Source organism: Haemaphysalis longicornis, unplaced genomic scaffold (genome assembly GCF_048455015.1).
Source record: "Haemaphysalis longicornis isolate Haplotype H1 unplaced genomic scaffold, Haemaphysalis longicornis Haplotype H1 scaffold_135, whole genome shotgun sequence".
NCBI classification, from domain to species: Eukaryota; Metazoa; Arthropoda; class Arachnida; order Ixodida; family Ixodidae; genus Haemaphysalis; species Haemaphysalis longicornis.
In genome coordinates this window covers 385,275-399,740 of record NW_027526240.1, presented here as the reverse complement: position 1 = coordinate 399,740, position 14,466 = coordinate 385,275, and the positions used below count along the sequence as shown (strand labels likewise).

Genomic DNA, 14,466 nt, shown 5'->3' with positions numbered 1-14,466 from the left:
GCCTTTTCGTCAACAATCCGCGGACGTTCAACGTGCCTACGCGAAGGTTAGCCTTTACATTTGGCGCCATCGGAAAAAATGGAGCAAGTGGACCTCACAGACAGTGCTCACCTTTCAGTCGAAGCATGTAACAGCGCGCTCAGAGCTACGTATTGTCTTTTCGAAAGTATTGTTCGCTTATTGGAGGCGGCTGCTTCACATACCTCGACACCACGATTCCAGTGCGTGGCATCTCGCGTGTGTTGTGTCGATTGTCCGGGTGCGCACAGCATTTTCAGTTATGGTGGCTTCGATGCCCACGGTGTCGAAGCGGTCCTTCGGTCAGGTGGTATCGTTGGTTTCGGCTTAAATGATGAGCGTCGTCCTGGCGCCGACTTCGGTGGCGGTTCATCGGGAACCGTGACCTCCGTGCTCACTCCGCCGCCATTGCTTCCCTCTCGCTGGCGCTTGGCCGTGGTGTTGCTGGCGCCGGATTCCTGGTTGTCCATGGGCTCTGGCTCATCAGTAGTTGAAACCGCGCCTGTCGTGGTGACATCGCGCTGTCCTTTTCTAACGTCGTCAGCTTGCGCTGCATGTGCAGCTTCAAGCTGATTGTTTTCGGTGCTTGAATCTTCTTTGGGAGCAGTGTGATGGTCCTTGACTTGCTTGGTGGGCGTTGGCTCAGAGGGCGTATCCTTGGTTCCCTCACGAGATATTTCCTCCGCTTCGGCCTCGTCCATCACGAGCTCACGCTTGTCTTCATTGTACGTCCGGGAGGCAGCAGTCGCATAGGTTTTCCCCATTCAGCCGTTTCGTGCCCAAAGCGACGGCATGAGGTGCACCGCGGAACGCGGCACTCTCGCCTGATGTGGCCTGTGCGTTGGCACCAAAGGCAAAGCGGGGCCCTGCCTGGCACCACCACAAGCGCCTTGGCACCGGCGATACGTAGTTCATGAGGGATGTCCTCGGGCGACACACCAGCCTTGAGCCTGAGCACGCCTACACGTGTCATGCTGCACTGACTGCCACAACCCTCCGCGCGCCACTTTTCCCTGCTCACCTCGATGATGCTGCCGTACGGGGAGAAAGCCACTCTGATGTCGTCGTCTCGTACGTGGTGAAGCAACCAGTGAAGCTTCACACGGACGTTGCGGTTGCACGGGTTGATAACAACACACTTTCGTCCTTTCACAACAATTTCTGTCTCGGTGAGCATTTTCTGTGTGGCGTCCGGAGTCTTCAAAGTTGCGGCCCAGATGTGGTTCATCTGATACGGGCCGAGCGCGAGCACTTCGCCAAGCAGGCCTCTTTCCACTAGCGCGTCTCGGAAATGTTCGACGTGATAAGGCCGTCCCGTCATATCGGCATGAAAAAAAACTGTGTTTAAAACAACTGGTCCTGTTGGCAGCGATGGCAAAACGATAGCATAATCCTGGGAATCATCTTCAAACCTCTTACCGCGGCCCGAAGGGCTCTCTGAAAACGCCCCATTGCTGGAGCCAGACATTCTGCGACCGCTCCGCTCGGAAGCCGGAAGTAGAATCAGACCAACCAGACAGGACATCAATGCAGCGTGGTTGCCCCTATTTTTGCCAGAAATAAATGAAAACAAGAAAGAAAACAAACGGGACCGTCCGGGACCTCTCGCACCCTAAGCGAGAATCATACCCCTAGACCAACGAGCCAAGACGGCAATGCAGCTAGAAATAAATGAAATCAAGAAATAAAACAAATGGGCTCGTCCGGGATTTGAACCCGGGACCTCTTGCACCCTAAGCGAGAATCATGATGATGATGGTTGGATGTTTATGGCGCAAGGCCAACTGGGGCAAAGAGCGCCAAAACAATAGTCATATATGAGGGGTGAAAGCTTAAACACTAAGTAAAGTCAGCAAAAACAAAAGTAAAATCACAAAACGACAATGAGCATGGCTGGTGTATAGGGCCAGATTTCATGATGCGTGATAGGAAATGAGGTTTAAAAACTTGACGTCTGACAAATGCTCAAACACACGTTTCACGGAAACAATGGCATCGTCACGTAGGAAAAACGATGGATGTAGGGGAATATGTTGTCTGTAGAGTTCTCTGAAGTGTTTGTGTCGTGTTGTGTGAAGTGCCTTGCATGTGATTAGTATGTGCACTACGGATAGGGCCTCTCTGCACCTGCTGCACTGGGGTCTAGAAGATCCCGTCAGCAGATACGAGTGCGTTGCATGGGTGTGCCCTATCCGCAGCCTACCCAAGGCGACTTCTGTGTGTCTGTTGCGTGTATCAGTGGTGTATGGTCCCAAGCGTGGTTTTATAACGTGTAACTTGTTATCTGTCTGTTCACTCCAGTGTGTTTGCCACGTTCTACGCAAGTGTTGTCTTACGTGTGGCTTGAGGTCTGTATATGGTACGGTCGTTATGTCTACAGTGTTCCTGAGTGCAGCAGCAGCTGCCCTCTCGTCTGCCAACTCGTTTCCAGCGATCCCAGCGTGTCCTGGGACCCAGCAGAGGAGCAGCCGATTCTTCTCCGCATACACAGACATGATAGTGTTAAATACAAGATTAACTATGTGGTTTTTGGGGGGTGTATGCGATGACAGTGCGCGAACAACACTCAAGTGATCTGTGTAGATGACAGACTTTGGAATTTGATTTTCAAGTATGTGTCGTACAATCAGTAAAATTCCATATGCTTCTGCTGAAAAAATTGTTGTGTGGACGCTCATGGTTCTGGCTGCACTGAAATTCGGACCATGAGCAGCGCAGGAGACCATAGTGGAGGTTTTAGACGCGTCACTGTAGAATTCTGCAAGTGGGTATTTGAACTGCAAAGAAAGAAAGTGCTGCAGTATTGCAGCTCGCGGTACCCGATTTTTGTCAAGGTTTATAAAAGAAAGGTCACAGGACACAGGGCGAACTTGCCAAGACGGTAAAATGTTTAAAGAGGATGACCTGTACACGTCTAAAAACGAAGCACTCAGATCCGAGGCTCGCTCTCTCGCTCGAAGTGAAAAAGGCGGAGTAACGGACGGGCGATTTACAAACAGCACAGATGTGGATGTATCGTTAAGGACAGGATAAAAGGGGTGGTTATTCTGAGATGAAATTTTAAAAGCATAAAGTAAGTACATGTACGTTCGCTGGTTCTCAAGGCTCCACTTATTACATTCAACATATAGACTCTCGACTGGGCTAGTGCGAAAAGCACCCGACGCAAGCCGTAGCCCCAAGTGTAGTACTGGGTCAAGCATTCGCAATGCTGTTTTACTCGCCGACCCATATACCCCACTGCCATAGTCCAAACGAGACCCAACCAAAGCAGTATAGAGCCGTAGTAGGAGTTCTCTGTCGGAACCATACGAATGGTGGGAGAGAACCTTAAGGATATTCATTGTTTTAAGACATTTATGTTTAAGTTTCTTGATGTGTGGAATGAATGTGAGTTTCTGGTCAAACACAACACCTAAAAACTGGTGCTCCTTGTTCACAGGAAGCGACACGCCATTAAGTGTAATGTCTGGGTCTGGAAGGATCCCGCGCTTCCTAGAGAACACAACGCAGGAGCTTTTTGCACGATTCAATTTAAAACCATTCTTGTCTGCCCTGCTGGCAAGTTTCTTGACGCCGAGCTGGACTTGACGTTCGCATATTGACATATTACAAGATTTAAGCGATATCTGCACGTCATCTACATACATAGAGTAAGAAATTGTAGACGGCAGTGCCTTCCCAAGGGAGTTCATCTTTACTATGAAGAGAGTGCAGCTTAGAACTCCACCTTGCGGCACGCCATTTTCCTGCACGTGTACCTTTGACAGTGCAGAACCAACTCTGACTCGAAAGGTTCTCTCTGACAAATAACTAATAACGGTATTTAACATGTTACTAGAGACACCGAACGACTTAAGGTCAGTAAGTATGCCAAAACGCCATGCGGTGTCGTAGGCCTTCTCTATATCAAAAAACACCGTCAGACAGAATTGTTTGTGAATGAAGGCATCCTTAATGTATGACTCTAGTGCCAAAAGTTGATCGTTTGTGGATCTCCCTGCCCTGAAGCCTGCCTGGCAGCTCTCAAGAAGACCGTTGTACTCCAAAAAGTACACAACCCTCCGGTTTATCATCTTCTCGAGAAGCTTGCACAGGCAGCTGGTCAGGGCAATGGGTCGATAGCTAGCGGGAGAAGGAGGGTCCTTCCCTTCTTTCAAAAATGCTACAACTATGGCATCCCTCCAAGACTTTGGAATGTGCCCCGAAAGCCATATCTTGTTGAAAAGGTGAACAAGTGTTACAAGAGTGTCTGTGTGTAAGTTCTGTATCATTGTATATGTAATGTTGTCTGGGCCTGGAGCTGAGGGTTTACACGTGCTCAGAGCACCCCTCAGCTCATGAAGTGTGAACTCAGAGTTATAAGAAGTGGCTGACCTGTCATTGTCATGTAAAGGCTTCTTTTCGGCCATTTGTTTGTGTTTCATGAAAGTGTTTGTGTAGTGTGCTGAACTGGAAACGCGTTCGAAGTGTTGTGCGAGTGTGTCAGCCTGGTCTTCGAGTGTGTCCCCTGTTGTGCTGATCAGAGACTGGCTGTGTGTTTGTTGTCCTTTGAGTTTGCGTATTCTTGTCCATACTTTCCATGTGTCTGTGTAGGAGTTTATTGATGTTATGAAGGTACGCCAACTCTCTCGTTTTGCCTCACGACGCACACGTTTTCCTAACGCCTTGGCCCGTTTGAACAAAATAGGTTACCCGACGTGGGGTACCGACGAAGGACACCTCACGCCTTGTTCTGGGCCTCTCGCGCCCGCCTGCAGTCCTCATTCCACCACGGCCTACGCTGGTTGCGCGGGGCACCAGAGGCGTGGGGAATGGACTTTTCGGCGGCGTCGAGGATGTGCACCGTGAGCAGTTGGGTAGCTTCTTCAACGTGTAGGTGTCCTATGAATGTGTGGTGTAGTTGGATGTCTCTGTAAATGTATTCCAGTTAGCTCTTGCTTCATTAAACCTTTTATGGGAAGATGGACTGCTCGGGCCTGTACCTATATACGTTAATGAAGTGGGGAAATGGTCACTACCATATGGGTCCGTGCCCACACCCCACTCAAGACATGGAAAGAGAATTGCAGAGCCAATAGCCAGGTCAAGATGTGAGTATGTGTTGTGACCTATGTTATGGTATGTAGGCTGTTTATTGTTGAAAAGGCATGCTCCAGAGGATGTAAAAAACCTCTCTATCAGGCGACCTCGGGCATCCGTACGAGAAGAGCCCCAAAGAGAATTGTGAGCATTAAGGTCGCCTGTTAGAATGTATGGTTGGGGAAGCTGGTCAACCAGAGCCTCGAAGTCAGAGCTCCAAAGTGTAACATCAGTAGGAATGTATATGGAGCATACCGTTATCAACCTATTAAATATTATTAAGCGTATTGCTACAACCTCAAGGATAGTGTTTAAAGTGACAGGATGGCATGCTAAGGATTTCTGGACGATTACGGCCACACCACCAGAAGAGTGTGTGCAGCCATCCCTGTCTTTCCTGTATACCAGGTAACTATTCAAGAAATTTGTGTGTTTAGAATTCAAATGTGTTTCCTGAACACACATTACACTTGGCTGATTGCTATGCAGAATCTCATACACGTCGTCAAGATTATTCAGAAGGCCTCTGCAGTTCCATTGTACTATGTTCTCTCTTCCCATTATGAAGTGTTCGGAGCTACTGGACTGTGTTGTTTATGTGTCGTCTTTCGGGGCTGTGACTTTCGTCTTTTTTGGCTTGTCGGGAGGCTTTGGTGTCGGGACGTGTTCCTTGCGGTGCACCGCAGACAAGAACGGACCGACGTCCATTTCATCCTCGGATGTCCTCGGAGCGCCTGAGGGATCAGGCTCCTTCGACCGTGAACCCTTTGGGGCGCGCTTTTCCTTGCCCGCAACCACCGAGGGATTCAGGAACGCCTCGGATGGCGCAGGCGGTGCGGTGGGGGTGGGAGCTACCGCTGGCTCCCCCATGTCCATCTCCTCTGCGCCCTCGCCTGTGGTTTGGGAGGCTGGAGTGGAAGTGGAGGATGCAGCATCGCTTCCACCAGACGTGGTTGCCCCCACAGCCGCTGCTGGCTCAGCGAGCGGTGCGGAGGCGGGTTGGGCTGCCTGAGGCAACCCAGGGGGGGGGGGAGCGGGACGAAGTCCGACTCGCTGTACTGGGTCCCCGCAAAAACCAGACGCCGCTCCGCCCCCCGGCGAGCTGCGTCGGCGTACCTCCCCAGAGGGAAAGAGGCGAACCTCTTCCGCGCCTCTGGGAAGGTGATGTTTTCGTTGACTTTCAAGGCAATTATCTGTTTTCCTGTTTGAACTTTTCACAGCTTCTAGAATAGGCAGCGTGTGGTCCCTGACAGTTTGCACAGATGAAGTTCTCGGATTTACAATTGTCTGTTAGATGATCATGTGCTGCACATTTTGCGCATGTCAATTTACCACGACAAGAGGTTGTGTCGTGCCCAAACCGCTGACACTTGAAACAGCGGCGTGGGTTTGGCACGTAGGGTCGGACCGGACATCTCATGAAGCCTGCGTTGACCGACTCAGGAAGTGTTGAGCGGTCAAATGTCAAGATTATGTGTTTAGTAGCTATTATTTGGTCGTTTCGGCGTATCGTGATTCGCCGCACTGCTGTCACGCCCTGATCGCGAAGGCCGTCGAGCAGATCTGCTTCAGTCTCATTTATTAGATCTCTATCAGAGATGACGCCCTGGCAGCTATTCAGACTGCGATGGGGCGTGATCTTGATGTCAACATCGACCATGCGAGTTTGCTTCAAGAGGTTAGAGGATTGTTGTTTGTTTTGGACTTCAATTAGGACTTCTCCGGTTGCGAGTTTTTTAGCCTTGCACGATTTGCCTACAAGGCTTTCGAAAAACTTGAAAATGAGAGAGACAGACTGGGAAGTGATGGGTTTTGATTTATCTAGAGATTCCATTAATGGGAAGCGCGAGAAATTATCGGACTTTGGAATGGAGATCGAAGACAAAGGAGGAAAAGATACTTCGGTGCGGCCCCTTTTCAGGGACCGATCACGCTTGGAGGGGGGGTTTGAAAATGCCATATGATACATTGGAAAACAGGGTGACTGGGGTACTTTCTTCTTTGACCTTACCCCGGTAGTCACAGAGGTCCCGGAGCTCCCTGCCTGGTAGACAGACAGGGAGCCCATCGGCCGGAGCTTGACCAAGGCTCCGACGGCCACCGTTAGACGTTTCTACCCTTCACCTTAAAAACACATCACCACGGTAGGGTACAGCTTATGTTGGGGGGCTCGGGGTCCGCGGTATCGCCAGTACCGTCACCAAGATTACTCAAGGTGCCCCGTGCGGGGAAGCGAGAATCATACCCCTAGACCAACGAGCCAGGACGGCAATGCAGCGTGGTTGCCGCTATTTTTGCCAGAAATAAATGAAAACAAGAAAACAAATGAGCTCGTCCGGGATTTGAACCCGGGACCTCTCGCAACCTACGCGAGAATCATACCCCTAGACCAACGAGCCATTTTTTTTATTACCTTTTGCACACACGTAATACGAGTCACGGATAAATTAAAAACCGCCTGCCAAACATTGGCTGACGGAAGGACTTAAAATAAACATCAAAAGTACATAGCTCTTCCAAAACAGGAAGCCATTCAAGTTCGGGGTCCTGTAACTTGTACACTTCATACAACAACCTGACATTTTAAGCAAAATACTTGCTTACAGTGAGCGCATTGGGGTCCGCATGTCGCACAGCCATTCTGGACCTCCAAATGGCGTGCAAACCTAGCGCCATGATCAAATCATACGGGACTTCATCTTCACGCTCAACCGGAAGGAACCGAATGCCATGCGCTGAAATGGGCAGGTCTTTCTTTAACGTTGTCTGTAAAACGTCCCAAAAAAATACGGCGTCCCAGCACTCCACGAAAACATGTTCCACTGTTTCGGCTTTCGCACACAGCGTACAGATGTTTGACCAACCAATAAACAGCCCCTTCTCCTCCATCCATGTTTTAACTGGCAGCGTTCCTGTATGTAACTTGAAAAAGAAAGTTTTCACGGATGCTGGGACTGCCATTTTTTTCACACGGGATAACACATCCTGCCCAGGACCAGAACTAAACATTTCACGATAACGTGGTACGGGGAACAGCATCTCCCTCAAATTATTTGTAAGGGTTTTTCTCGAAACAGAGGCTAAATATTCTACCGAAAATCTCACAGTCAGAAAACGAAAGGACTCAACCACTTCCTTCATATAGCCTTTCACGGCACCACATCTAACACTTACGGAAGAAACAATATACATAGGCAAGGCATCTACTAATGTAATCTGCATTAAAGTGCGAAGAAATGGATCACGTGTATCACGCAGAAACATAAACCGGTTCACAAGCTGGCGAACAAATACATGACACAGGCCAACACCCCCATGCCTTACTCGGCGAAAAAGGTTACTCCGACTGGAACGCTCCCACACCGATGACCAGATAAAGACTGCGAATACTCTGTGCATTCGCTGCACGTGGACTCGTGAACAATGAAGCACCTGCAGCACATACAACAGCTTTGCCAAAAGAAAAAGGTTGCATACCGTGGCTCGTGCGAAAACAGACAATGCGCGACCGCCCCACTTCGTTGTTTTTTCGCACAGCTTCGCCGTCTCGGATTCCCAGTACTCGCCGCTATCCTGATAGCGATCCAGCGGAACTCCGAGATGACGCGCTGGTGTACGCGACCAAGACACGTTTTCAAATACAGATGGTGTTGACCCCCACTCCCCGTGAAAAAAACCAGCACACTTGGCCCAATTAACACAACTGTTAGTAAGCCTACAAAATTCCTTCGTTACCGATATGGCTGCGCTTACACTCTCCTCGTCTTCACAAAAAACCGCCACATCATCCGCGTATGTTAGTAACTTCACTTCGCTTGTGTGTAAATGAAAACCACGTACTCCACTGTCATTAATTACTCTTAAACAAAAAGGTTCCAAATAAATTGCAAACAGAAGAGGAGATGCTGGACATCCTTGTCGCACAGAAGACAGTACAGGAATACTTCCCGTGACATTCTTGTTGATTATCAGACTGCAGCAGTGAGAATACGCCATACGCACTCCCGGTATTGTCACATTACCAACATTTATATGCTCCACAATACAAAAAAGAATCTCATGGCACACTCGGTCGAACGCTTTCTCGAAATCAATTTGAAGCATAGCGACCCTTTTAAACAACATATCACAACACTCCAGCACACTGCGCGCAACATGAATATTTGTAACTATACTCCTCCCCTTTATGCCACAGGTCTGATGCGGCCCTACTACACTTCTTATAACACTCTGCAATCGTTGCGCTAAGATCTTCATAAGAATTTTGTAATCTACATTGGCCAATGTAATCGGCCGGTACCCAGAAACCGACTGAAGTTTAACACAGTCTTCCGATTTGGGTATGAGGACGGTGTGTGTGCGACCAAAAGACCGCGGCAATACCTTGGACTCGTAGGCCTCGCGAAAGACCATAAATAAAAACGGAGTAACTATATCTGAGAACCTTTTATAAAAATCCGCACCAAGCCCGTCAGGTCCTGGCGACTTACCTACGTTTAACTCCGATATTGCCGTGTGAATTTCGCCAAGCGATATCGGTCGCTCTAAGTCGTCCCTCACCTCATCTTCCAACCTTGGCATGACTGTAAGAAAGTCTCGCTTGTACTCATCAGTTTTTGGAACTGCGGGGCTTAACAACTCTGTGTAATGTTCTTGAAACGCACTTTTTATGTTCTCTTTGTCACTGGTAAGCGCGTCTCGCCAATATATTTCCTCGATACCATTGCCCCTCGCGTACCGTGCTTCGTCTTTTATCGCTCGCTTTGTTGGCGCTTCACCGCCAAAAACACTTCGGCCCTCGCCCTCACGTTCGCTCCCCGATATCTTTCTATATCGATGGCTTCTAGCTTATGTTAATTGGTTCTGATATCTTCTTTATATGCCCCAGGCATTTCGCTTTCGAGTTTTAACATGTGTTGCAGATTATTTCTGAGTTTGTTTTCCACTTCCCTCTCTTGCCGTTTAAGCACTGTCCCCCTCTCCATCGCTACCATTTTGCATTCCTGTTTGAATACCTCCCACCTTTCCCGCCAGCTGCTGATTTCGTCGTTTGTTTGTTTTTCTGCAATCTCCTGTACTCTATCCGTGAATGTGGTGTCTTGTAATAATTTTACATTAAATTTCCAAAGTTCCCAGCTGAACTTCTTACACTCCTTCCTCCTTTCCTCCAACACAAATGAAACAAGGCAGTGGTCACTAAAAGAGACACTATCGACCGAGTAGTTCTTGCACGCCGCAGCGAGCTCGAAAGATACGTATGCACGGTCCAGCCGCGCATGGCTTGTGCCCTGAAAGTGCGTGAACTTTAAAGTATTTTTGCTCCCTGCACAGTGCGCTACATCTTCTAGTTCGCAGTCTTCAAGAACTTCTGAGAGGACGCTTGCACTCTGATCGTTTGTCCGCGGCGACACAGTTCTGTCTCTTCGTTCACACACACAATTAAAGTCGCCCAATAAAATTACTCTTTCTTGCAGCTTTAAATAATCAGATAACCCTTCAAAAAAAACCGTCCTATCCCGTGTAACATTTGGTGCATAGATACACACTGCACGAAATTCTAACCCACAGTAGTTGAAATCACAACACACAATCCTTCCAGTTTCGCTCGACGTAACTGTTTGTACACGAATACCAACTGAATTTCTAACCAAAATACAACACCCCCCCGAAGTTCCCACAGAATGACTCACACAAACGCTGTAGCGGCCACTAAAGGGCCTTATCATGCTCTCAGTGCTGCTTTAGCTTTCTATTTTTGTTTCTTGAATGGCCATTATATCTATTTCTTTTTCGTCCATAATCCTTCCCAGCTGATACTGCTTGCGCCTAGCCCCAAGCCCTCTTACGTTTAAAGTAGAAATGCGAAGCGGCCTATTTAAAATAGCCATAATATCGAATTAAAGCACACTGAGAGCAAAATACAACGGCCAGCTCAACGAACCCTGGGCTCTAGTGTAGCGACGGCGGATATTCCGTGTGCGTTGCCGTGCCCTTGTCTGTATACCCCCCGGAGACGGCTGTTCGCTGCGCTGCACTACACGGAGAGAATCAGGGGCATTGTTCGCATTGCAGGGCCGAAAAGGGACGTTACGTTATGTGTCCGGTGGCTTCCTGGGCCGCTCCGCGTTGACGTTGGGTTTCACTTTCACCGACGCCCGTCGAGCATGCGTCGGAGCCTTCGCCGGGGGTTCGTCACCGCTCGGCTCGGCGGTGCTGGCCTGTTTTTCCTCGACATAATCCCTTGTACGCTTTGAAGAGCCAGCAAGGACACCTGTCATCTCAACTTCTTCTTCTACCTTGCTTTTCTCCCCCTCCGACGCCAAGAGTGGTGCTTCGGTCACGCCCGCACCATCCGTGGCGATTTGGTTGCCCTGAACGTCCGAGACTTCGGTGGGCGTTTCTCCTACGGCAGGTGGTTCGGCGCTCGGTGCCACGGCGGCTGCAGGTTCAGGGGGCGTTGCCCCCTTCACCGCGTCCTCGTCCTCTTCCTTGCCCTTCGAAGCGCTCTCCGCGTCTTCGGCGTCCATCACGTACTCGGACTTGTGGTCGTCGTCCCCTGGTCCGGCCACGTTCGCGTAAGTGCGGACGCACTCGCTATCACTGTGGCCGTAGCGGCGGCACCGCCCGCACCGTGGGACGCGGCACTCCCGACGAATGTGGCCACTCCGGTGGCAGCGCAAACAAAGCGGTACCCGTCCGGGCACCACGACAAGGGCCTGCTCACCGGCGATCCGTAGCTGGTGCGGGATGTCGTCTACGGTGACGCCCGACTTGAGTCGTAGGGTGACCAGGCGTGTCGTCGAGAGCTGCGAAGTGCAGCCCGGCACACGCCAGCGGTCACGGGTCACTTCGGTGACCTTCCCGTAAAGCGCCAGGCCGCCTCGCACTTCGTCGTCGGGGACGTTGTGGAGCACCCAGTGAAGCTTTAGGCGTATGTCCTGGCTCCGCGGATCGAAAATCAGGCACCTCCGCCCCTTCACTTGAAGTTCGGAGGCGGCAACCAACTTCGCAGCTGCCTCGGCGTCCTTGAATGTCACGGCCCACAGGTGGTTCATCTGATATGCGCCCAAGGCCACAACCTCGGGCAGCAAATTCAGACGCACCAGCGGGTCGCGGAAATCCTCCACCTTGTATGGCCTGGCTTTCACGTCCGCGTGCAGAAAAATGGTGTTGAGAACAGATGGTCCTGATGGCAAATGAGGCAGAATAACTTTATAATCCTGGTTTGAAGAGTTGTCAAAAACAGAAGACCTAGTACCGCGAGCCGATGGGCCCGCCAAAGCCGCCCCTTGAACGGAGCTCGTCATCCTGCGTCCGCACTGCGCAGCGGCCGGAAGCAGCTAGCTAGACCAACGAGCCAGGACGGCAATGCAGACTGGTTGCCCCTATTTTTGCCAGAAATAAATGAAAACAAGAAAGAAAACAAATGGGCTCGTCCGGGATTTGAACCCGGGACCTCTTGCACCCTAAGCGAGAATCATACCCCTAGACCAACGAGCCAGGATGGCAAAGCAGCTTGGTTGCCCCTATTTTTGCTAGAAATAAATAAAACAAGAAATAAAACAAACGGGCTCGTCCGGGATTTGAACCCGGGACCTCTCGCACCCTAAGCGAGAATCATACCCCTAGACCAACGAGCCAGGATGGCAATGCAGCGTGGTTGCCCCTATTTTTGCCAGAACTGAATGAAAACAAGAAAACACATGGGCCCATCCCGGATTTCAACCCGGAACCTCTCGCACCCTAAGCGAGAATCATACCCCTAGACTAACGAGCCAGGACGGCAATGCAGCGTGGTTGCCCCTATTTTTGCCAGAAATAAATGAAAACAAGAAAGAAAACAAATGGGCTCGTCCGGGACTTGAACCCGGGACCTCACGCACCCTAAGCGAGAATCATAACCCTAGACCAACGAGCCAGAACGGCAATACAGCGTGGTTGCCCCTATTTTTGCCAGAAATAAATGTAAACAAGAAAGAAAACAAATGGGCTCGTCCGGGACTTGAACCCGGGACCTCACGCACCCCAAGCGAGAATCATACCCCTAGACCAACGAGCCAGAACGGCAATACAGCGTGGTTGCCCCTATTTTTGCCAGAAATAAATGTAAACAAGAAAGAAAACAAATGGTCTCGTCGGGGACTTGAACCCGGGACCTCTCGCACCCTAAGCGAGAATCATACCCCTAGACCAACGAGACAGGACGTCAACACCGCGTGGTTGCCCCTATTTTTGCCAGAAATAATTGAAAACAACAAAAAGAAAACAAACGGGCTCGTCCTGGATTTGAACCCGGGACCCCTCGGACCCTAAGAGAGAATCATACCCCTAGACCAACGAGCCAACGGGCTCGTCCTGGATTTGAACCCGGGACCTCTCGCAACCTAAGAGAAAAATCATACCCCTAGACCAACGAGCCAGGACGGCAATACAGCGTGGTTGCCCCTATTTTTGCCAGAAATAAATGAGAACAAGAAAACAAATGGGCTCGTCCGGGATTTGAACCCGGGACCTCTCGCACCCTAAGCGAGAATCACACCCGTAGACCAACGAGACAGGACGGCAATGCAGCGTGGTTGCCCCTATTTTTGCCAGAAATAAATGAAAACAAGAAAGAAAACAAATGGGCTCGTCCAGTATTTGCACCCGGGACCTCTCGCACCCTAAGCGAGAATCATACCCCTAGACCAACGAGCCTTTTTTTCCTTTGTTGCCGTTTTGCCTTAAACGTTCACATTACACAAGTCATAATACAAACATAATACACACAAAAGGGGTAAAATACCAGGCACTAATTAGCAGAAATGGTGTTTTTAAAATCGCTTTAGCATGGCCAGATCATCGAGCACGGGAAGCCACTCAGGACGCTCGTTTAAAGCCCTGTACACTTCTCGTATGTAAGAAACATTTTCCACAAAATACTCCCTCGCTGGTCGAGCATCCACATCAGCATGTCTGTCCGCCATTCTAGTCCTCCATAAACTATGAAGACTCAGTACCATAAACGTCATAGGGCATACTTTCGGTCTTGTCCATGGGTAGGAAACGGATACCATAATAAGTGACAGGCAAGTCTTTTAAATGCAGAGCATTTCTTTAACTCACGATGTCACCCGGCATTGGCGTGCCTCGTTGTCCGCAACAGCCGTTCCAGGTGCGCCCTCTCCCCCACTCCTCTTCGCCTGCTCTCCGCTGCTCCTCGCGTTTCGCACTTGATCTTATCCCCACTGCTCTCTGCGCATGAGCCGCGTTGCTATGACAACGGACGCTCGTCGTCTGCGTCCTCTCCGCCGCGGCGCCGAAGGTAAACGGGAGCGCGCGGCCTCGTCCGCAACAGCCGTTCCAGGTGCACCCTCTCCCCCACTT

At 50.1% G+C, this 14,466-nt stretch overlaps 5 non-coding genes across 5 annotated transcripts; all 5 read right to left on the bottom strand.

The window, feature by feature from the left end:
* Nucleotides 1-7,426: 7,426 nt before the first annotated feature.
* Trnap-agg (transfer RNA proline (anticodon AGG)) lies at nt 7,427-7,499 on the bottom strand. The gene has a single exon. It is a non-coding gene; the product is annotated as a tRNA-Pro (tRNA).
* A 5,029-nt stretch (nt 7,500-12,528) lies between these two features.
* Nucleotides 12,529-12,600, bottom strand: Trnap-agg (transfer RNA proline (anticodon AGG)). The gene has a single exon. It is a non-coding gene; the product is annotated as a tRNA-Pro (tRNA).
* Nucleotides 12,601-12,668: 68 nt separating this feature from the next.
* On the bottom strand, nt 12,669-12,740 carry Trnap-agg (transfer RNA proline (anticodon AGG)). The gene has a single exon. It is a non-coding gene; the product is annotated as a tRNA-Pro (tRNA).
* Nucleotides 12,741-13,087: 347 nt separating this feature from the next.
* Trnap-ggg (transfer RNA proline (anticodon GGG)) lies at nt 13,088-13,159 on the bottom strand. The gene has a single exon. It is a non-coding gene; the product is annotated as a tRNA-Pro (tRNA).
* A 69-nt stretch (nt 13,160-13,228) lies between these two features.
* Nucleotides 13,229-13,300, bottom strand: Trnap-agg (transfer RNA proline (anticodon AGG)). The gene has a single exon. It is a non-coding gene; the product is annotated as a tRNA-Pro (tRNA).
* Nucleotides 13,301-14,466: the final 1,166 nt, after the last annotated feature.